The sequence below is a fragment of the Panthera onca genome, chromosome F2 (genome assembly GCF_046562875.1).
Source record: "Panthera onca isolate mPanOnc1 chromosome F2, mPanOnc1 haplotype 2, whole genome shotgun sequence".
In the NCBI taxonomy this organism is placed as follows: Eukaryota; Metazoa; Chordata; class Mammalia; order Carnivora; family Felidae; genus Panthera; species Panthera onca.
Window position 1 is genome coordinate 69,258,963 of NC_138356.1, and position 23,902 is coordinate 69,282,864.

The 23,902-nt window shown below is 43.5% G+C and overlaps 1 protein-coding gene and 1 long non-coding RNA gene across 14 annotated transcripts in view; one reads left to right on the forward strand and one right to left on the reverse strand.

Moving 5' to 3' along the window:
• The window catches only part of LRATD2 (LRAT domain containing 2), a 135,342-nt gene that overhangs the window by 104,065 nt on the left and 7,375 nt on the right, over positions 1-23,902 (reverse strand). For 11 of the 12 annotated variants that reach the window (XR_013553507.2, XR_013553502.2, XR_013553506.2 and 8 more), the window contains one exon: positions 6,666-6,793. The gene's annotated coding sequence lies outside the window, so the exon portion shown is untranslated. Of the gene's footprint in view, positions 1-6,212; positions 6,549-6,665; positions 6,794-23,902 lie in introns of those variants that run through there. The other variant, XR_009603727.3, reaches the window with a different exon arrangement.
• LOC144615093 (uncharacterized) lies at positions 738-13,063 on the forward strand. 2 transcript variants are annotated; one of them, XR_014136566.1, is made up of 3 exons: positions 738-2,544; positions 8,641-8,719; positions 10,642-13,063. It is a non-coding gene; the product is annotated as an uncharacterized LOC144615093 (long non-coding RNA). The 2 variants fall into 2 exon arrangements; XR_013553511.2 differs by lacking the exon at positions 10,642-13,063 and adding an exon at positions 9,231-9,931 and having other exon boundaries at positions 740-2,544.

A 23,902-nucleotide genomic window follows, 5' to 3' on the forward strand; every position in this document is an offset into this window, starting at 1 on the left:
GCAGTTTTTGTGTGGGTTCAAGAAGATAACATACACGTGATGCCAAGCTGAGTGCCTGCTACCTTGCTGCTACTTAACTTTACGATACCGGTCATTGATGATGATAATTAAAACTGTGTAAATCACCCGAATCCACCAATTCATCTGAGCCGCAGGAGAGGCGGAGTAGTCAGACTTTGTGTCTAGCCTGGTGTGCTTAGTATGAGACACACACGAAGCGCCCTCGTGAAGTATTCTTGCCAAAAACAAAACAAAACAAAACAAAACAAAAATCTGATTCTGAATCTGAATCAAATCAATCCTCAAGGGCTCATCTATAGGAAAGGGGCACGAGAAAGGATAACAAGTTAAATAAAACTCTAAGGAAACAAACACGCATTCAGAATGGGGGACATCGTAAAAGACAGGTAACTTGATTTCTTCAAGGAGTCAATGGCAGGAGGAAAAAAAAAAAGAAAGACAAACATACAGACAGACAGAGACAGAGACTGAGAACAAACGATGATTATGCTGTTATCTCACCATGTTATACTCATTTGGGAGGTACTGGAAAGAGTGCTGATTTTATGAGGTGACCTGAGCACGTATCCCTATCAGCTACAGTCATTACACAAATAAGCTTGTGTGATTCGTCGAGGGACGATAATCCAAGAGCTGAGGTGAGCTTCAAAAGAGACAATGTCTATGAACTAAGTAATGTGAAATCGTACGTATACATAACTTTGTTTACACTGTCGCACATAAATACCTATACACTAAGTTCCTGCAATGCTTATCATTTCTCTCCGTTTGCTCATACTGTCCTCCTGTGTTTCAAGCTTATCTGTAACCTGCCCCTCCACCCATTAATGCTGTCAAAAAACTCTTACTGAATATCTGTGTGTGCTCAGGATGGCAGCAATTATAAACACAGTAAGAAAAAGTCCCTGCCCCGAGAGGATTTCCACTGCAGTCAAACTGTCACAGGTGCATCATGAAATAAAGGCAGAGGCAACCAAATGTGACACAGGGGTTGGGGTAGGCAGACACGGTTTCAAACCTCAGCTCCGCCATTACTGGCTGAGTGGGTCAGATCCACTCTCCACCCCAAATCCCCTTGCTCATGGCTCTGGGAGACCCATATATAGGGACAGCTTTAACAGGCACAGGTAGTGCCTGCTGGCTCCTTACTGGGTTTGACTCCCAGAGGAGCTTGGAGACAGAGAGTAGAGGCAGGCAGGCTGGCCCCCTTCCTGAGCCATGAATTAGGACCTGCTGGCTCCTACAACCTGAGCTCTCTGCTCCTCTCAAAGTGGCCCTCAAGACCGTTTTCTCCTTCCCTCCTCCTTTTCGCCCTGGGGGTAATAGCCCTGCTGCTAACTAGTCCTGAAAAACTGCACTATCCCCTGTGGCTTCCTAATGCTGCCCACATCTTTCTAAATGATTCTCTATTAAACTGTTTTTGAGCTGCTTCCTTTGTGTGAGCCACCTGTTTCCTGCTGGAACTTGGACTCGACCACAAGATGGACTTTGACTAGTCTACAAGGTGGACTCTTAAACTTCTGGAGACTTTGTTTGCTCATCTGTAAAATAGGATTAAGTGTAATCTCTTCTTCTTGGTCCTAGGCAACTTCGGTTAGGAGAAAGCTTTGGAGTATAGGGAAGACTGAGCAGGGAGAAGGACAGATCAGGGTTCAGATCTGATTTCTGCTCTCACAAGTTGAGTGACTACTGGCATTTGGCAACAAATTTCTTTGCAGTTCAGTTCCTTGTGGGTAAAAGGATAATAGCCAATGTTTACTAAGACGAAGTTTTGGCTGAAACCTCAAAGATGGGGACAAAGCTAAGTAGCCGTGTGTCCTAAAGACAGGACCTCGACCCCTCTCCACAAGAATGCCTGGTCTGTATCCAAATCAACATTCCCAATAGCTTGTTTATAGGAAGGCTAGAAGCTTCCTTAGAGAAAAGGAATTCTTCCAAGGAGCCTCGTAGTATTGGGTATGGCATTGCTTCCATTCACCCACAACAAGATGAGGACATCTAGGATAATTGATCTTAGAGAGAGGATTCATTGGAAGAGGGCAGGCTGGATGCTTGTAGGATGTGGAGAGGCAGGGACTGGTCCCAAGCTGTCCAGTCTTGGAGCATAGTGGAATTCTTGGGAGATCTTCAAATATGTTCTGTTGGCATTGGTTGCTAAGAGACTGGTGCCTAGTGCTTGCTTGGAGAAGGCTGGGGCTGGGGCTCGTGAAAGCTGCCCACGATGGCAAAGCAGGTATGTGGGCATTTTACTAGGGCCAGGTGAATGCCATGGAAAGCAGCCAGCTTAACTTATCTGCTCAAATGGACTGGGGTACCACGAGGTACAGACACTGAGAGAAGTCACAAGAGGTTAGTAGAGTGCCTTGCCAAGTCAGGGTCTCGAATGAAAGCCACCATTTGGATCCTACTATTTGTAGGGCCTTCAACAACTAAAAGGACACCAAGAACAGCATCCGCCATGACATCTCTCATCCTTCTCACTACTCTAACCTTGGAATATCCATCGGCAATTAGGCGAGTCAGGTAAGAGGTGGAGCAAAGATTGTTGAAGAACAGATCAAAGGCGCTATGTCTTTTCTGGTACCTGAGCATCTGAATACACCTGAGCCGGGCAGAAGGGAGAAGCTCTGAACTGGATATGAGATTCAATTTTGATTTCAATTGGACTGGACATTTTAATACTTACAAGTGACCAGGAAGCTATAGACTGTCCCCAGTATGCCATCAGGGGAAGGAAGAGGCAAATGAGTGTGAAGGCCATAGGGAGAAAAAGAAAGCTATTTCCTGACACTATCAACCAGGTCCAACCTATTTCCAACAAACCTATTGTATTTACCGTGCAGAGTATTTGTCAAAAATAAGTGAAATGACATGAAGTCGTGCCTGGAACAGTGCATACTTGTGAAAAGCAACAGTATTAAGATTCCAGTGTATATGTTACAGTGCGAGTGAACAACACACGAAGTAGTCACATCCCAACAGTTGACGTAGAAGACTGGTTGCCCACAGTGAGCTTTGCTCCAGGGATCTGTTTTTAGGGGATCCCAGTTTCCTCCTGGAAGCAGCCTGTCCTGCTTTTTGGACCTGGTTGCCCTCTCAGAACAATCAAATTCTTTCTGTTAAGAATAGAATACCTAGGTGTCTATGTTCTTTTCGGCTTCTTTTTCACCTCCCTTTAGTAATTCACTAACTCTATCATTTAACTATTACATCCTTTAAAGGCGAGTTAGGTGAGCAGGCTTGCCTGGATTGAACAGGTGACGAAACGCAGGCTGGAGCATTAAGAAATTCGTCAAAATTCACATGTAGGACACAGACCTTGAGACTTTGAGAAGACTCACTCCCTGGTTTTGCACACTCAGCGAATGTCGAGTGGCTGTTCTCGTAAGAGCACATTTGTGGCAATACACAAAAGCCATCAAAGCTTCTGTGTAATCAACATATCCCTTCCTGGCCGTACCCGTGTGGCAGGCACGGAGGGTGAGTGCCCATCTTTAACCACTTCATGGCTAGTATTTTGGAGACCACACAGATTCAGAAAGCCAGCTGGTATCCGCGTGGGGGGTACAACTGAGCTTCAACTGCCAGTACTCCTTCGCCACGCCCACCACCATCCCTGTGCGTGGGTCTTGCGACGAGAGTAAGACTGCTGTAAGCCAAGGAAAAAGGGAGTTCCTTCCCCTCTCTTTTTTGCCTAAAATATACTTTGTACAGTTTACAGAATGTTTCAACTAACCCTCCACGTTAGTGGTTCTTAATGTTTTGGAGGATGTGCACAACCATGGGATTCTCCTGAAAGACTTGGAAATTTTTCTCAGAAAGAGAAGCCCATGGAAGACAGAGACACAAAATTGGTCTAAGTATCAGAAGGTTCATGAACACTATGTATAGATCTTTGCACATCAGTAAACTCCAGGCTGAGATTCCTGCACTCATACAAGTGGGAGAGAACCAGAGGATTGATGAATCCATCATGGTTCCCCTTCCAAGTAGGGCAGGAGAAGAGAGGACAAGGTCTCTTGGATCAATGCTACTGAAATGTGCCCTACGGGAAGTCCTCGACTGAGCCTTCCCCAGGCACTTTCACACAGCAAACAGCAATGTTTACCAGTGCTACACAGTTCAGGGAAGTTTGCTCCAAGTCCAGCTTGCATTCCTGACTGTGATTCATGTTATATGGATCGCCATCATGCACAGGAACCAAGTACCATCCTTGGCTGCTGGATTTAATGAGCACATTTTGTTTTAATGTTTAGCTAATAACGCCTTGAAAGAAAGCTGCCAAATGCCTCATATTTTGTGGCCCCTGATTCCTGCATCCTCTCTCCTCCTCCACCACCCGGGATTCAGAGGAGACTGATGAGCTCATGTTAGAAACACAGTGAACACAGAGCAGGGACAGTCCCTGTAGAGAGAGTCCCTCCTTGTCAGACCATAGGTGGGTGTCAGCGAGGGAGCTGATACAGAGAGCCAGGGGGAGTATGTCCGCCATTTTGTCTGTTAAATGCTGTCTTCACCGACTTTACCACTAAACACACTGCTTTTGGTGGAGTGAGGGGTGGGAAGCATGGGAACGAGAGCAAGGTATGAGACTCTCGTGGTGAGAATGATGAAGGCAAGAAGACTCGAACTTTTACAGGCTGAGAAAGCTGACCGGAAAAACAAAACAAAACAAAAAAGATAAAGAAAAAAAAATCACAACTAACCCAGAGATGAACTACTTAAGCACCATCTCATGACCTGGTGTCACCCCGGGCTTAGGAAGGCTCAGCAAACCCCTGCAGCAAGAGCTTTTACCTCAGAGAGGACGAGGAGGGGTGGCTTTTAAACCTTCCTTCGTAACCCTTACACGTGGGGTGAGAAGCCTGCTCCGTTGTGTTGATTTAATAACAGAGGTCACCTTGCTACCTGCACAGCTTTCTTCGTCGGCTTTTTTCTCAAGTGGGAAGCTTAAGACCTGTTTGTTGTTTAGACGGGACTGTCTGGAAGCAAATGCGTTCAAATAATGGAGGTAGCGAAACGTTTCCCCAAGGGAGGTTGCGTCCTCGTTATCATGGTCACTGTCATCATATCATCATGGTTACCTTGCCAGATGCAAAAACAGTATTGAGTGTGCGCGCGCGCGCGTGTGTGTGTGTGTGTGTGTGTGTGTGTGTGTGTGTACAGCTTCCCAGAAATCCTGCAAATGTAGGGACGTTTAGTTGTCCTTTCATGTGTGAGCACACTCAGGCTCCCAAAGACTCGATGGCCTCCCCGGGGACTCTCACTTCACTCAAAGATCAATAGCACCAGAATGATGTTCCTGATGTCATTGGCTACCAAAACCCTCAGGGTTCCATAATTTGCTCTGTTTCCAAAGACTGATTTAACCAATGGATTTGCAGATGGTAGCTACTAAGTGTCAGACGTCTTGCTGGGTTGTAGGGACACCAAAATGACAAGCCACCATCCTCAGGAAGCCCACAGTCTAGTAAAGGAAACTATCGGCTGCTGAAATATTTGGGAATCTGTCTTAACCACTAAAGCACTATACATATAGTGGCTGCCGTGGTTGCACTAAAGCAATGTGTCACTCTCCTCTTTCTCCCATTTCTTGAGGAGCTGTGCCAACCTCACGTATAACCTTTATGTTCCTTATCGCTTTTCCTCTGGGCCCGACCTCCAGGCTGCAGGTGAAAGTCTGCATCTGGTCTCTATGTTCCTTTCTGCTGGTTCCCTGGTCACTGTTCTGTGGCCCTGTCTGTCCACCACGAGCTGCTCGACCGCGGGCCTTCACCGGGTCCGGTCTTGCCTGTTAGCGCCTGGACCCGATTTCTGAATCCTGTGACCAGTGACTCAGACAACTTTTGGAGAGGAGGGGAAGTCAAGGAACCAGGTCATAAAGGCCCCTTAGGGTGCTGAAGAAGCGTCTGGCTCTGAGGAAGTGCCCAAGGAGAGGGCAGAATAAGTTTGTAGAGTGTAGTGGTTATAAGCAAGGACTGAACAGGGGCGTCTCACAAACTTTTTCTCAGAAGTCTTTCTAGCTATATTGGAGCAGTAATTAATCGCTGTCTGCCTTGGTTTCTGGGGAGTTAATAATAATAAATCCCTTACAGGGTGACTCAAAGTAGTGACTGAATTATCAGAGCAAAGTAATTATCGTTGTACGGTACTTTGCCATTTAATTGAAAAAGTCTTAGATTGCCGTATGAACACTCGATGACATGTGGTCCCCGTGGCCTTTGTGCTGGGCGTGTGCAAGTGACTGGCCCAGATCCACTCTCCAGTCTTCTCTGTGCCCCAGGAGGCCGCCTGGAGGAATCCATCAATGGGTTCTCTTGCCATTCGGCTTCTTGTAGGCTTTGGCTAATTATCAACACCAGCAGAAGAGGGAGGAGTGTGAGGTGGGGTGTTTATTCTGAGTCACACCTGGAGACGGCCACCTCCTTCCTCTTTGGGTCTGTCTCATGTCAGGCAGCTTTCTCCATACTGGTCAGGCCCTCTCTGTTTCTGTTCGATATGCCACTCTGTCCCTCTTTCCCTTGGACCTGGGGATGCAAAGGAACCTTGTTCTTATCAGCCCTGGTACTGGCCCTCAGGGTTTCCTTACACCCACACGTGACATCAGGAGTCTCTCCATGAAACTCGCCTTGACTGTGACTAACCTGAAGGGCATGTCTTCTCCCAGGAACAAGACTGAAGCCACTCCCTTCACTTTGCTTGAGATGCTGCTGCTTGCTCCAAAAGAGGGCCGGAGTCCAGCTTTGAAGTTCTTGTCTTCTGGTTGGAATTTCTGTTGGCAGGATAATTGAGAACGAAGTACTAGTTAAAATAAATTACCCTGGGGACGATAGGTCCTGAAGGAATAAAGGGAAATGTTGCAAGGAGATTTTAGCCCTAGAGATGAACAAATCCTAAGGGAAGAGCTGACAAACGGAATCAGGAACCGCCTACCTCAGTTCTCATACCTCCCCAAATCCCCCTACCACATCTTCCTCCCTGTCTAGCACCTCCAGGCTCCCTGCCACCTGCCACCCCCCAGGACTCCTGAGAGCAGATCTGGGACCACACTGGCTCTGGGGCAGGGCGGGGCTGGGAATGACTGACGAAGAGCAGAACAGATGTTCAACTTCACTGGTAACCGAAGAAAGGAAATTAAAAAGCAATAATGGTTGTAAGAAATGAGGAATGCTTTCTAAGCCAGGACACATTTTTAGATTCACAGGTTTAATGAAAAGACTTCTGGTGTCAGCTCAGAGATGTAGAGAACCGGAAAGGACAAAGGGGGAGAAGCGGGGAGGGCACAGGGCTGTCCTGGAATCTGGGAGAAGAAGGCATTTGTAAAGGAGACACGGGATCCAAGAATTTGCTCATTTACTACCCCGGGGCCGATGCCAGGTAAGAAGATTCAGTTAAACTCATGTGTGGTTATATGTGTTATGTGAAAAATACATAGAGATAAACACACACATGTATATAAATTCACTGATGCAAACATATGGTGGGTAAGCATTAATTTGAGTTTAGGGTACTGTAAATTATACCATGCCTGGTTCATTTCACAACGTGGGTTTAATCATTCTCATTCAGCCCGTTGTTACCTGTACTCTTATTTTACATTTTATTCATCTAATTTTTTAAATGTGTATTTATTTATTTTTGAGAAAGAAAGAGCACAAGCAAGGGAGGGGCAGAGAGAGAGAGAGAGACACAGAATCCGAAGCAGGCTCCAGGCTCTGAGCTGTCAGCACAGAGCCCGACGTGGGACTCGAACTCACGAACCACGAGATCATGACCTGAGCCGAAGTCGGACGCTCAACCGACTGAGCCACCCAGGTGCCCCAATTTTACATTTTATTTTTAAATATTTCAAACTTACGTAAGAGGACAGAGAGTATAGACATCGACAGAGCTCTCGCTCCCCAGGTTTAACCAAAGAGGATATATGTCACCTTCCACATTGGCCACCCCTCCTGTGTTTAAACACGGCCGCCCCAGCTCCTTGGGTTCAGCCGACTTCCGGGACAATGCCTACCCCATCTTACTGCCCACGCCCACCGCACCATGCCTGGACAACTGCAGCCCGTGTTCTCCTCCGGTTCTAGCAATCCACCCCCTTCCTCTCCGAATGGAACTCAGTGTGGTGAGGCAGAACATCAAAGTTCATTTTTGTTTCTCTTGGAGCTGGTGAGTTTTTGTTTTCATGTGTAAGCAAAAGGATCTTCTCTGAGCCTCAGCTTTGAAACAGAAGTTGGCTTGTACCCGGCCTAAAATAGCATGCTTCCTGTCACACAAAGACCTTAATGTTAAAAAAAAAAAAAAAAAAAAAAAAAAAAAAAAAGGGGCGCCTGGGTGGCGCAGTCGGTTAAGCGTCCGACTTCAGCCAGGTCACGATCTCGCGGTCCGTGAGTTCGAGCCCCGCGTCAGGCTCTGGGCTGATGGCTCGGAGCCTGGAGCCTGTTTCCGATTCTGTGTCTCCCTCTCTCTCTGCCCCTCCCCCGTTCATGCTCTGTCTCTCTCTGTCCCAAAAATAAAATAAAAAAAAAAAAAAACAAAAAAAAAAAAAACACAAAACTCTTGGTTTTTGAAGCTCTGATTTGTACTAACTCATTTAACAAATTGTTCCATTTGTCTTTCCAGCAACACTGTGAGATGGATGGGGTGAGCCCTGCATGACAGACGGGACCCAGAGAACGGGAAAGGTCACCAGCTTACCCAGGTATACAAATGTATATCTGTCAGGCATCAAAGCCTGCACTTTCTTTCTTTCTTTCTTAATGTTTATTTATTTTGAGAGAAAGAGAGAGCACCAGCAGGGGAGGGGCAAAGGGAGGGGGGTAAAGAGGACCCAGAAGCGGGCTTCGAGCTGACAACAGAGAGCCCGAAGTGGGGCTCGAACTCACCAACCATGAGATCGTGACCTGAGCAGAAGTAGGACACTCAACCGACTGAGCCATCCAGGCGCCCCAACACCTGCACTTTGTTTTTAATGACGAAGGTACAGGTTGCCTTTTATCTTACAATATCTAGATCTGTTACTCATAAGCCTTTTTCTAGGTCTGTGGCTACATTCAAGGTAATTGACGCTGAAAGGTAAATGACCTCCACGTTCGTAAGGACAAGGGGGACTAGCTGATAGTTTTTTATAGCAAGACCTTTAATTCCTGGCTATGATATTATTTTGGACTTAGAGGAAAGATCCAGCAGAATTTCGTTACTATCTGCCTTAGGTCAGTGACATCAAAGCAGCCCTTGCAACAGTGATTTGGGTGAATGTAGATTCAATGCCTGCAGAAGGCCCTGGAGAGAGAAGAAATGCAGGGAGCAGGATGGGCAGAGGAGGATTCTAAGCAAGGATGTGGTCTCTGGTCTCGGCAGGATCCAGCCTTCGCCTGATCAAAAAGGGAGCTCTGGAGCATGAAACACACCTGCTTAGTCATTGCCCCTTTGAGGCAGTGTGGAAAGACGAGAGATACCTTCTCACAGCAGTAGGGGAATTTGTGTGGGGACCAAGTAAAGGGAATCTGGAAAGGGAACCAAAATCCCAGCTCCACTGTCCTCGAACATTTGAAGGACTGATTGATGAGGGCCACAAGTGTCCATTTGCATTACAATGGAAAGCCGCAGCATCATTAAAAAGATCGAATTGGAACTAAAGAAAACCTGCTACCTTTTAGACGCTTGGACACACTGAATAAGGAGATTAAGTAGAGGGAGGTGGGAAAGTTGGTCCTAAATGGTTAATTTCCTCTACCACTTGCAAAACCATTCAACTGAAGTGAAGTGAGAATGAGTTTGGTCCATGGCTGACTACCTTCAGAACCTTCTGCTATTCTTTGTGATGAGGCCTTCAAGGAAGGCCCCGTTGCCAGCCTTGAGATTGCTGATTTCAAGGCACTTCTAAGACAAAAATAAAAATTCCATTACTTTCTGCGGGAGATGACTGTCTGCTCCTTTAGAGCTGGGCCGGAGGGAGCATTCAGAATACATTGCTGGGAGTAAATGGAATTTCTCAGCTATTTAAATTGCAATTCACCCCTGAAAACTCCCATTTTATCAAAACTCCTGGTTAATACTATTTTCCATGCTCAAGTATTCTCCCCAGATACACAGGCAGGAGATGCAGGAGCCCGGGGGAGACTGTGCCGGGAACAAAGTTCCTTTAAGGGGCCTCAGATACTAACATCCTTACTGCCGTGTAACAAACAAAACTTAGAAAGGCCTGAGCTTTAACATGGCAGACAGGTGTGCAGAAGGACAGCGGGTGTTCTACAGGAATCAGAGGATTTAATCTGCCTCTCATTAGTCGTACGCCCATGAGAAAGTCATATGGTCTCTCTGAGCCTTTAAGTTCCCATCTCTGAAATGTGTTTTGGAACACCTTTTTTGCTATCTCAAAGAACTGTCGTGATGATTACATTAGGTTAATTTATAGGTATGATTTATATACAACAGTGCTACACAAAACCCTACAATTAAGACTATGGTAGGCAAAATTCTAAGACAGCCCCCAAGAATCCCATCCCCTGGTGTATGTACCTTATATTATCCCTCCTCCTTGAGTGTGAGTATGTCCTGTGAATATGATAGGCTAGTCACTCCCATGATTAGACTATGTAGCTTAAGTCTCTATCTTAACAGACCAAGGAGAGGCTTTTCCTGCTGGCTTCAAAGAAAGTAAGTTTCTAGGCCATGTTAGGACCTGAGGGTGGCCTTGAGGAGACGAATGGACTGTCAGCCAGCGAGGAAACGGGGACCTCAGTACCGCAACCAAAACTCAAAATCTACCAACAACCTCAAGGAGGATGAAAGGAGAGCCCAGGCTCAGAAAGAACTCGGTCCAGCCAACACGTTGATTTTAGCCTCATAAGACCCTGAGCAGAAAATCCAGTTGTTCTGTGCCAAAACTTCTGACCTATGAAAACCATGACATAATAAATGGGTGTTGGTTTAGCCTCCAAGTTTGTGCTAATTTGTTACGTAACTATAGAAAGTGGATATACAACTGGTTGTTCTGAAATGGTTGATTGAGGACCTCTGAAACCCGCTTCTCCATAACGGCAATGAGGACCCTAGTGAAAACTGTCAAAATTAACTGTTTCGTAACTGAAAAATCACCAGTGGCTTGCAACAACCCCAGCAGCATTTACTCAAGAAAAATGGCCGAATCTCAACAAGGACAGGGAGTATCGTGGCATTTTAACGGGACTTAAGCCCATCACCCTCTCCCCAGCACTTCAGTAGCATCGAAAGCCAATAGCCTCACAATTACAGTAGCTGTGAAAAATAGCAGATTAGCAGCTACTGAAGAAAGCAAAATGGCTTTGGAGCTTCTAGGAAGTCCCATTCCTAGAAACTGTCGCCATGTGATCTGTCTGGCAGTTCACGGAAAAGCTCCACTTTCAAGAATGCCTTTATCTGATCTAATCAGAGCGTGCTTTCTGAGGAGCCCCACCCACAGAGTATTTGTCAAATATAATCAGTGGCAATTGTTTAATATCACAGCTGCCTGAGGATGTGTTAAACAGTTGGAGCTAACAAGTGGCAAACCAAAAGTATTAAAAAGAAAAGCAAAACTGGGTAATGAGATACCATAGGCATCTTTGAAAAGCTCCAGCATATTCCCGGGAGTCTAGAAGCCCATGTGCATATTCAGGACTGTTGGGTATGCCCAGGAAAGCCTTGAGAATGTCCTACTCTCACCTCTGGTTATCTTGAGTCTCTGTGTGAGCAAGGAGTTGAGCACAGACTAGAGTTGTAAATTGCCTGCCAGAGCGCTGAAAACATAACTCTACACACACACACACACACACACACACACACACACACACACACCTTACTTAACAAGGCTGGAAGATTATTAGTTTGAGTAATTTTATGGAAACCTCTTGTCCAGTCATCAGTTAACCACTAGGCTACATGAATAGAAACTTCAGTAAGTTACACATGACATAGAATACATATTTTACACAAAGAGTCCAGGAATGTCACTAAATTAGCAAGCAGTGGCAACAATAACAAAGCTCAGAGAAGAGAAGGAATCTGAGTTTCAGAACTGACACACCATATTATTTTAAATGTCCAGTTTTCAGTAACAATAGCAACAAATACAAGACATGAAATGAAATAGGAAAGTATGGCCCATACACAGGAAAAAAAAATAGTTTACAGAAACTTTCCCTGAGAAAGCCCAAAATACTGGACTCACTAGGCAAAGACTTAAATCAGTTATCACTGATATATTCCATTCCACTTGGTCATGATGTGTTATCCTTTTTTATATATGCCTGCATTTGGTTTGCTTATGTTTTGTGAAGAATTTTTGCATTTATCTTGATGAGGGATATTAGTCTAAAAGTTTTTGCTATTTGGGAGGCATTTCAAAATAAAGCAAACCCACAGTTTTTCCCGAGTGTCTATTCTGTCCACAAAGCATAAGCGCATGTTTAATTGCTATGTGACTTTGGACAAGTTATGTGACCTCTCTGAGCCTCAATGTCCTCATCTATAAAATGGGAATAATGTTAATATCTGCTTCATTGGGTTGTTATGAAGATTGAATGAGAAAATATGTATTACGATAGGTTGAACTGTTGTCTCCAAAAAAGATATGCTGAAGTCCTAACCCTCAATATCCCAGAATGGGACTTTATTTGGAAATGGAGACATCGTAGATGTGATTAGTTAAGATGACAGTAAGACGTGAGTAAGGTAGGCTCTTCCCCCAATATGACCAGTGTCCTTATAAAAAGGTAACTAAGTGACGACACAGACACGTGGGGGAGAACGCCATGTCACAACAGAGATGGAGATTGGAGTTATGCTACCATAAGCCAAGGGATGCCTGTGGCTACCAGAAACTAGGAAAAGGCAAGGAAGAACATCTCTCAGAGACTTTCAAAGGGAGTTTGGTCCTGTCAACATCTTGACTTTGGACCTTCTAGCCTTCAAAACTGTGAAACAATGCATTTCCATTGTTTTAATCCACTGACTTTGTGGCATTTTGTTATGGAAGCCCTAGGAAACTAACGTACGTGCGACGCTCTGAGAACAATGCCAGGCGTAGGATAACTCCATAGTTGTTTGTATTAATTTTAAAACAATTTCATAAGTTAGGTAATTAGTCTATTCTGGCTACCATATCAAAATACCGCAGACTGGGTGGCTTAAACAACAGAAACTTCTTACAGTTCTGAAAGCTGGAAGTCCAAGGTCAGGGTGCCAGTGTGGTCGGGTCTCTGCAAGGAGTCTACCTTCTTGCTGTATGCTCACGTGGTGGAGACAGGAAGCAGGGTCTCTGGTGTCTCTTTTTATAAGGACACTCATCTCATCATGACCTCATCTAAACTTAATTGCCTCTTTTTTGTAATGTTTATTTTGAGAGAGAGAGAGAGAGCACAGCAGGGAGGGGCAGAGAGAGAGAGAGGGAGAGACAGAGAATCCCAAGCAGGCTCCATGCTGTCAGCACAGAGCCCAACGTGGGGCTTGAACTCACAAACTGTGAGACCATGACCTGAGCAGAAATCAAGAGTCAGACGCTTAATCGACGGAGCCACCTGGGCGCCCCATAAACCTAATTACCTCTTAAATGCCCAACCTCCAGACACCATCACACTGGGGGTTAGGGCTTCAACATATGAATTTTGGGGAGCACAATTCAGTCCATAGCAGTAGGTATTATTAACTCCATGAAAATGGAGTCTCAGTGAAATTAGTACATGAAAAACTATAAAAGGACAATGGTATTAAGAGGAGAATATTCTTGTAGACATGTGAATTCCTCATGGGCATTTTCACACACAGCCATCCATACATATACATCCATGTATATTCCATAGTAACAGTCATGTTATAGGTCCTGAACTCAGAGCCTGAGTTCAATTCCACTTTCTGCCAATCATGAACTTGGGGCCTTGGGGAAGTTACTTAACTGTTCGGAGTCTCAATGTCCGTTACCTGCAAAGGGGAGAATTCCTAATTTCATGGAGTAGTTGTGGGCACTAAATGACAAATACATATAAAGAGTGTCCTAGAGTGCATGGCACAAAGCAGACATCGATTAAGAGTTCAGACATCAAAGATACATATACAAACTTGTTTAATGCCCGTGTGATTGTTAGAACAGATTTGGACGACTTCCATATCCAACAATAAGTCACACAAACTACGGTTCATTCCCATAGATACTATTCAGGCACAAAACAGAATAAGATAGATTTTTTTTAACCTCCTGGGTTCTCTTCCCATCCCTAAGTGTTGTGTGACTTTAGGCAAGTGATTTAACCCCTCTGGGCCTGTTTTCCTATCTAAAATATGAAAATAAAAGCAGGACCTTTTTCACAGAGTTGTCATGAGGGTTACATGGCATATAGTCCATACAAGATGCTTAAAATCTTCCCAGGCACATAGCAAGTATGTGATAAATATTATCCATTATTATATTATAATTCCATTTGTGTGGAAGGAAGGAAGAAGGCTAATTGATTAATTTCTGGGAAAAGATATAAGAATCTGCTATTAGCTGTTGTTTCTGGGGAGTGAGAGTGGGAAGTAAGAGTGGGAAGTGAAAGAGAGAAGGGCTTCAACCTTCCCTTTACCCCTCGGGTGCCATTGGGAAAAACCACCCCCGAATCATTAGCTCTACCCCTTCCCTCTTTCTCACATAATGAAGGCTAGACTGAATGGTAGGTGAGCACTGTCTTTTACTGCCAGCCAAGGCTGTTGTTCAGTCAGGACACATGAGTACAGTAGCTAAAAGATCTCCGTTCTACTTGGTACATGGCCTCCTTGCCCCCATTATCCAGTAAGGAAGCATTAACTCCTTGCCTGCTGGGGGGGCTCTGAGAGCCTCTGGGATGCTGATTCACCATGACTGGTTTCTTTAGGCGCCTGTAATCCAAGTTAGTAAATATTTTGACTCACTCTTGGTGCTAGGCATTGAGCTCAGGGCTTTGCACCCATTGTATTCGACTCTAAATAAGTCTTCAAGGGACTTATTCTTATTTTCCCAGTGATGAAATACAGATTACTTATTATATAACTGGCCCAATAGCACACCACTAATAAGAGTCTCTCTGGCTCCCAAGGACATGCTCCTCTCATTGTGTCTTTGCTTTCATTGGCTCACATTCTGTCTCTAAAAATATTCCTATGTTCTGCCTCAACGAGTTATTTTTAAAAAGTTAGTTTTACCAGCTTTGTAGTTCTGGCTTGTTCCAACTGGTTCAACAGTTTCCAGAGAAGAGCAGAATTATCATCAACTCTGTGAATAATTAACAAGTTGAGTTTGATCTCTGGACTAAAACTGACCACTGAACTTAATATTTGCCATGAACAAAAAGACAAGGAAAATTTCCCTAACTCAGCACTTTTTCCATGCCTGGAGAAGTAAGGAAGCCAGAGAATCATTCTCACTCTGTTGCCCCTCTAGGAGATGAAGTCCCCTGCTCAAGGTCACAGGTGCTGAACCCAGCCTGGAGGCTGGGACTCTACTCTGTGGGGACTGGACAAGGTTTTGGAAATTAAATAGTCTCAGGCTGAAGTCATTATCAGTTGTGTGACATTGGGCAAAGTTACTCCCTCCTTCCCTCCACTTCCTTCGTCATTTGTAAATGGGGGTGGTAGTATTTATAGGTACTTAAGCTAATATTCTGCAGTGATATTAACATTTTTCAGCAGTCATCAACCAATCAAAGTGGTGCACATAGAACTTCAGCCGAGTGCTGGAGGCCCCAACTCTGCAGGCGTGTACCTGTTAGTTTTGGGGGATGTTGTGGCGGGGGGGGGGGGGGGTCCCAGGGCAGAGGCAAGGTAGCCAGGAAAGTGGGAGTGCTGAGGGGTTGAGGGGCAGGTTTTGGGGAAGCAGATATTTATTAACTGCTATGGAAGTGTTTTAAGATTTTAACATTCCTTGGCGAGAATGACATTAAAAACATGTATCCCACTCCCATTTTGCAAATGGAACAAAATGCTGACAACAGATGAATCTGCATCAAGGGTAGATAAGAGTTTCTTTTGCATTATGCTTATTGAAGCAACTTTGAAATTCTGCCCAAATAATAAGTTCAAGTAAAAAAAAAATCATAGCCCTTTGTACAGAGGGCTTTGTCTTCTCTCAGCTCTTGGTCATCTGTCAGTTGGATTGTTCAGTTTCTTGCCTTCATTGACTCAGTTTTCAGAGTACCAGGGGCCACTGAAGAAGGTATAGGTGGAATGTTCCACCTCGCCAACTTTCAGCAGCACCGAGGAAATCTGAAGACAAGCTTTTGTGATTGTGTGACCTGGAAATGCTTGCATTTCCACTCTGATAACTGTGGGCTGAATCTTGTTTGGCCTATTTCACAGGTCAGCCATCTTGGACAAATCATGACTTCATATTAAAATAAGAATCACCGTGGCAACCTCCCAGGTTATACTGGAGATTAAATGAAATACCACTTGTAAGGCTGCAACCATGGGGTCTGGAGTATAGTATGTGCTCAGTGAACATTTTATTTCCTTTTCTCAGAAGCTCAATTTCTACACCTATTCAAGGAGAATGGTAATCGTATCTTAAAGAGAGGGTGCAGAGATCTAATTCAATAACCTGTGAAACATGCTTTAGCAATGCATAACATTACCAACACGTTAAATTAGTGTTTTCATTGCTAGAGGGAGATGATGAAGGTGGCTCAAATGTCCTCTTGTCCCTAGCTACATCTCACAGTTGAATGTCCCATTTTATCCTTATTACTTTCAAGTGTCTTTCAACTCTTTAACCTGATTCTTCCAACATGACTATTGAAGCATTATATATGCCTCATGACACAATTCACATCTCCCTATCATGCCTCGCCCAGGTCTTTAAGCTCCAAATGTGTGGTGAACATGTGCATTTCTGAAGGAAAGGCTAAGGAGGTGACAGGCATTCAAATGAAACGTTTGTCTAAAGTGATCTGTAAAGAGGTGAAACTATGAGGCTCTGGATATTTTTTCCCCTTACGAGTGAAATCTTCAATTTCAGGATTTCAACGAGTCAGAAAACATTAGGGTGCAGACAGCTTTGGGGAGCCATGATTCTGCATCATCTTGTGACATGGTATCACAGTGCAGTTAGGAATTGTTTGGTCAAATTTAGTTTCAGATATGTACATACACACACATATATATACACACACAGGCACACACATACATATATGTAGGCATTTAGTTATGACACAGTTCATTTCTTATTGCAGGTCGATAGAGTGTCTGAAAATACTGTTCTAAAGCAAGTTAGAAAGACCTTGGTGTGTTTAGGGAAAAAAATATAGGACTGTGAGGCTGGAATACAGCTGCAAGAAGGAGTGATAAGAAGTGAAGTTGGCAGCTAAGCAGAGGCCGGATTGTGCAGGCCAACAGGTCACGGTAAAGAACTTAGATTTTATTCTAAGCACCACTGGAAGCCACTAAAGGGTGTAAAGCAGCATGTTGCACACTCCGATTAACATTTTTAAAAGCACAGTTTTGGTTTGCTCAAGTTCACATATTAGACTCTGGAATTCGTCAGGCCCACTCAATAACCAAGTGCTTTGGAGAGAATTAGAATGTTTGTAATGGAATAACACTGTAAACCGCTGATTTGAATTCTTGGAGATACCAATGAGATTAGCTCGGGCGGTAAAAAATAAAACTCCCATAGAAACTCAAACAACAATGTACTATTTTTCACCTGTAAGTAAGCGAATATTTTCAAACAGCTTTACTGTAATTGGCACAATCTTTTTTAGAGGGTCACGTGGTCATTCCTATCAAAACTTACATTTTGCATAACCTTTAATCCAGAAATTTCACTTCGATGATTATGTCCTTCAGAAATACTCCCATACAGGGGTGCCTGGGTGGCTCAGTCAGTTAAGCGTCTGACTTTGGCTCAGGTCATGATCTCATAGCTTGTGGGTTCAAGCCCCACATCAGGCTCTGTGCTGACAGCTCAGAGCCTGAAGCCTGCTTCGGATTCTGTGTCGCTCTCTGCCCCTACCCTGCTCACACTCTGTCTCTCTCTCTCTCTCTCTCTCTCTCAAAAAATAAACATTTAAAAAAATTTCCTTAAAGAAACACTCCCATACATGCCAAGAACATGTATAGCAAAAATGTTTGTATCATTTATAATTAAGAAAAAATGGATATAGTTGAAATGCACATTAAGGAAAAAACGCATAAATAAGAAACAGAAACTTTTTACTATGAAATATTAAAGAGCTATTTAAAAAGAACGTTCTAGAAACTTTATGTACTAATATGAAGGAGGTTTGGATTTATTAACGAGTGAAAAATAGAACTATCACAGTAATATGGGTAGCATGAGCTAATTAAAAAAACTGGGCAGCTAAGCATATCTGAATATTCATAGAAAAAATTCTAGAAGGAATACACAACACATGTAATATTGATAACCCCTGGTCACATGTGGAACAAGGTGAAAAAAGGCAATGGAAGATGTCCTTTCTTTTACTTTATAGACTTTGCTATTTGAACTTCTTTTAAGCACACATTATTTTTGAACTGTAAAAAAAAAAGTAATAAAATTATATTAATAAAAAAATATTCATAGGCTTAAAGGGCAGGCAGAGAGAAGCACTAACCCGGGAGGTAATAAAACAGTTACAGCTTTATGAGGATATGATGATGTCAAAGCCTGAGCTTCACCTCCTACGTTGTCAGGTTGGGGAGAAACTAAAGATTCCGATGAAATGATGCACTTGGCTTGTTGGGGTGTGTGTGCATGTGAGCATACATGTATGTGCACATCTATTTATGATTTTCTTCAAACACCTGGAGCCAGAGAGTTTTAACCATTACAAAACTAAATGTCACATCATCTCCGACCATCTTAACTCTGGTTAAGTTTCTTTGGCTCAACTTGCTCCAATCCTAAATTCATCTGTGGGTTTTGGGTGAGTCGTGCACACAGGGCAAAAGGGAAAAGGGGAAAATGGATAATGACAGCAACCAATCCCTGAGCATCAAGCTTCCTCCCAGGACTATTTCCCAGTGATTTCTGTCTACTACCAGGTACTCCATAACCCCACGTGGTGGGTAACACATCATTCCCCCTTTACAAATGAATACACCCCAGTCTCCCAAGCCAGGCGAGGCCATCTGCCCAAGTGGCACAGAAAGGGGAGGTGCTGGGCTGACAACCCAGGCCTGACTCCAGCACAGGGCAATGCTCTCCACTCCCTTTCCAATGAGAGCCTCTCAGCTCCCTCGAAACACAGAGAAAGCAGCCTCAACCTCACCTGTGTTGGAACTGCTTGGTTATGCCTAAAGGTAGCTGGAGGATGGGGCTAAAGAGAACAGAACACTTTAAACGCAGTGCAATTATGCTTTCAGAGCTTTCAATAATGTGCCCTGGTTGGCTGAAATCTGTATGCGCGCTACAAAAAAGAAAAGAAGGAATTAGTAAGCAATTTATAGTATTTGTTCTCATGTCCCCCCACTCCTCCAACCTCGTACAGAGACAGATGTGTGTTTTGCTCCCAAAATAAAGGGTTGATGAGATGGGAGCAGGATTATACCAGAACCTTCCTCTGATAAGACTTCCTCCTATCTACTTAACTTTGCCTAGGAAGCTCATTCTGGCCCCCCTTCCCTAATCCCACCACATGGGGTTAGCTGCTAACACCCCCACCCCTTGCCAGTGCTGCTATAACACCTGGAGCCTGCCCGTTCTCCGTCCTATTTACTATGTGCCTGTCTTGCTCAGCGGAATGCGGGTAGGCACCTGGACACGGGGACCACGTGGTATTCCTCTTTCTAGCCCCAGTGGGTAGCAGGTTGCCTGGTCAGCCTCAATACGTAAAGAATGAATGAACACAATGCTAGCCAGACACATCATTCGGAATGGCAAAGAAAACAGAAGGGTCCTGCAGAGAAGTGTCCCTTAAGGTTTGATAAAGAGCTGAAAATAGTCCAATTCTTAGCTTGGGAGAGAAAGAAAGGAAGGAGACATGTCTTGCGAAAAACTATTCCCAGATACTAGAATGGTGGATATACTTTTCAAAACCATAGAATGCACAACACAAAGAGTGAGACCTAATGTAACTATGGTTGCTAATGATGTGTCAATGTTGGCTCATCCAGTGGAACAATGTGCGAAACTGATAGTCATGCTGACCCTGGGGGAGGCTTTGTGGTTGGGAGAGGGGGGATATGGGAACTCTGTGCTTTCCACCCAATTTTGCTGTGAACCTAAAAAATAAATTTTGCTCTAAAAAATAAAGTCTATTAAGTTTTTTTTAAAGTACTAAAAGAGATGTCAGCACAAAGAACTGCCACCGTTTGATGCTTTATGGCTTTATGAACAACCTTGCTCTTACTGAAATATAAAAAGAAATAGACCCCATTAGAATAAAGTAGAATAAATCATGTGTATCCATTGAGATACAAGAGAATTCTCTCTCCGTGGGCTTTGATGTATCCACCAACAGTAGAGCCAGATAGCAAAGTGTACCCTAGCGTGCAAAAAAAAAAGAAAGAAAGAAAAAAAAAAATCAGTGTTCAAAGAGCAAAATTAAAAAAAATTAAAAATGGAACAGCAACAAAAAACTTATTCTAGGAAATACTATTTCTAAAGGAGATACAGATTTACTCTTATCATTACCTTTTACTTCATCAATGGCCCAGATTTGGTTTCTAACATTAAATATTGTAACAAAATTTGCCAGTTCATAAAAACATTATATAGTCTCTACTTTTCATAATAAAAGTACTCCCTGAAGTTCAGTCATCCTAGTATTACTTTTTTTACATTTACATAGTAATTTTTTTGCATATTAATTTTTTACATGAATGAGGTTTAGGGCTATAGCCAAGGAATAAGTATTAATTAATTACAATCAATTAAAGCAACTAGCAACTTCTAGAACCATCTCAAAGGATAAAGTTGTACTTGGAATCTTGTCATGGACTGCTGTTGGGAGTCCTAAGTTCAGGGTCCTAGTGTGGTAAAGGGACTTGTTCAAGGTCATATATCATACTTGTAGCCACACCATTTGTGGCAGAGCCACTATGGCCACCACTCCATACCTACATGCTCCATGATGCACTTGATTTACGTTATCTCATGTAAGCCGGTAAACAGATCTCTGGAGTACACCATCCTACTAGCTCCAATTTTTAGGTCAAGAAGTTATTCATTTGCCCACTGGCCACATAGCAGGTCAGGGGCTGGAGCCATGATATGAAGTCGGCCTGTGTGACCTGACTTTGGCCTTAAGGGGGAAAGGGAGTCACAGAAGCACAGAGAGGGACAGTTTCAGTAGGACTGTCACAATGCTCAGCCACAGGGAGGGTGGAGGTAATTAGGGGATGGTCAACATTCACCCAGGGCTGGTGATCGTTACTCATTATAAGGATGTAAAATCTCTCTTGTGAGAGCTGCTTCTCCTCTTCCTGACTCTTCTGGCTTCCAGGGTCACACTGCCCTCAGAGTTGATGCAACAGGATGAAAATCTACCTGCTACTCAGATAACGCAACAAGCCAAATGTCAGCTTGTTGGAGCAGAAGAATGTTCTATGTATTCTTTTTGGGTAAGGAGGGAGGGGCAGCCAAAAGTGGGGAGTGACCAGATGATCTTCTAGTGGGGGAATCCTAGCCTGGGGCTTTGGAGACCAGCATTCCTGTTCCAGACCAGAAGCTGTAGCTTATTAGTTATGTGACCACGGACAAATCGCTTCATTTCCCTAAACCTGTTTCCTCAACTATAAAATGGAGATCTGAGCATCTGTCCAGAAAGGCTGTTGTGATGATTCAAACTGGACATTGTGGACAAGGTGACCTCATCATTGTTAATATTCTCACCATACAATCACTTCTAATTCCTCCTCAGCTCTCCAACACCTTAGTACCTTAAAAGTTCTTTGGAAATATTTGTTGAATTAATGAGTAAACGTAATAAAACGTATTAACAAGTTAAACGGTTCATCTACTAAAAATCAAAGCTCAAGGAAACATTTCAAATGCTATAGCAGTAGTGAGACAACTAAAGTATTAATTAGTTCTCTTTACCTTACCAATTTCTTGTATCTTGCTGAGAAATTCTCCAGAACTAAAGGGAAGATCTCTCTCCCAGAGTCACTTCATTCTGAATAAGGTTTTCAACACATACAATATCCTAGATTTTCTCTAGTCAATCATAATAGCTATTGATCTGCGCTTTATGTGCATGTTTCATTTTGTGCTTACAGCCACTTGAAGTAGATACTATTATTTTAGTCCGATTATATTATTATACACACTATATATTTATTTTCCAAGAATGACTGAAATGAATTGACCACCGTCGTAAGCCACACTGTACAGAAGATAAACTAAAGCTTCCAAGCAAGTATTTAACTTCTCCCACGAAGCTTAAGATTACGAGCTTCATAGTAAGCAGAGCGCAGAGGAGAGAAACCCAGGTAGTTTGACAGTCAGGCCTTAACCACTATTCAGTTCTTTGTTACCTAGGTCAGACTCTCTACCTCCAGTTTAGCCCAACTACTGAGAATCCTCAGTTATGAGGTTTAAAAAAAAAAAAAAATGCACCTATCAAGACAATCAAATCTTGGGGGTTAATTACATTATTGTACAAGTTTCTCCCCAAAAGTAGCAGAGCTCATCTTCTGAGTCATTTATGGCCACACTTCACAAGCAAGGCATCAAAGACTTATCATAGCATCAGGGAAAAGACCGAAATTCACTCTACTTCATAACCTGGCTGGCATTTGAGTTCTGGGAGAGGGAAAGACAGTATCACTCACTTGCTCCCACTTTTCATTCCATCCTAAACCCACTGCTGCCTGACCCTATTCAAACCAGAGCTATGACAGTACCTTTAGATGATAGGAAGGCTTTCTACTCTAGCAAACCCAATCCCCAAATTCATTCACTCACTCAAACTCTGCTTTGTCCTACTGGAGTATGAAGCAAAGCCATTCTGAGAGCACTCAACATTCTTTTGTTCACTCCCCAGACTTCCCCGCCCCCCACCGAATTAATGTAACCTGTGCACACTCTGAAGCCCCTGGCTCTCTCCTGCACCTCTTCCAGAGTTCAGCATAAATGCTTCTTCATGGAAGCCTCCGCTGACTCATTGATGGAGAGATCCTCTTTTGTATACCCTGTACATTCCCATTGACTGAAATGAAATTCCTTACTGTGAATTCCTTTTTTGGCAAGTAGTTACCTGTCTTACCTGTCAGAATGTAAGTTACATTGAGGACAGAAACCATGGATCTGGTTTATCTTTGTAGGTTAGGCACTGGGAATTTAGAAGCCTCCCGGTTAAGTATTTTGAGAGTATTTTATTAGTTACCTCCTTTTTGCCATCATTTGTACAATTTTGGTCTGAATTCTCTGAAGGGAGTACTTCAACTAAACCTACACCCATGGGAATGCCAGCTGGTGCAGCCACTCTGGAAACCAGTATGGAGGTTCCTCAAAAAAACTAAAAATAGAACTACCCTAGGACCCAGCAATTGCACCACTAGGCATTTATCCACGGGATACAGGCGTGCTGTTTCGAAGGGACACATGCACCCCCATGTTTATAGCAGCACTATCGACAATAGCCAAAGGATGGAAAGAGCCCAAATGTCCATCGATGGATGAATGGATAAAGATGTGGTATATATATACAATGGAGTATTACTTGGCAACCAAAAAGAATGAAATCTTGCCATTTGCAACTACATGGATGGAACTGGAGGGTATTATGCTAAGTGAAATTACTCAGAGAAAGACAAAAATCATGACTTCACTCATATGAGGACTTTAAGAGACAAAACAGATGAACATAAGGGAAGGGAAACAAAAATAATACAAAAACAGGGAGGGGGACAAAACAGAAGAGACTCATAAACATGAAGAACAAACTGAGGGTTACTGGAGGGGTTGTGG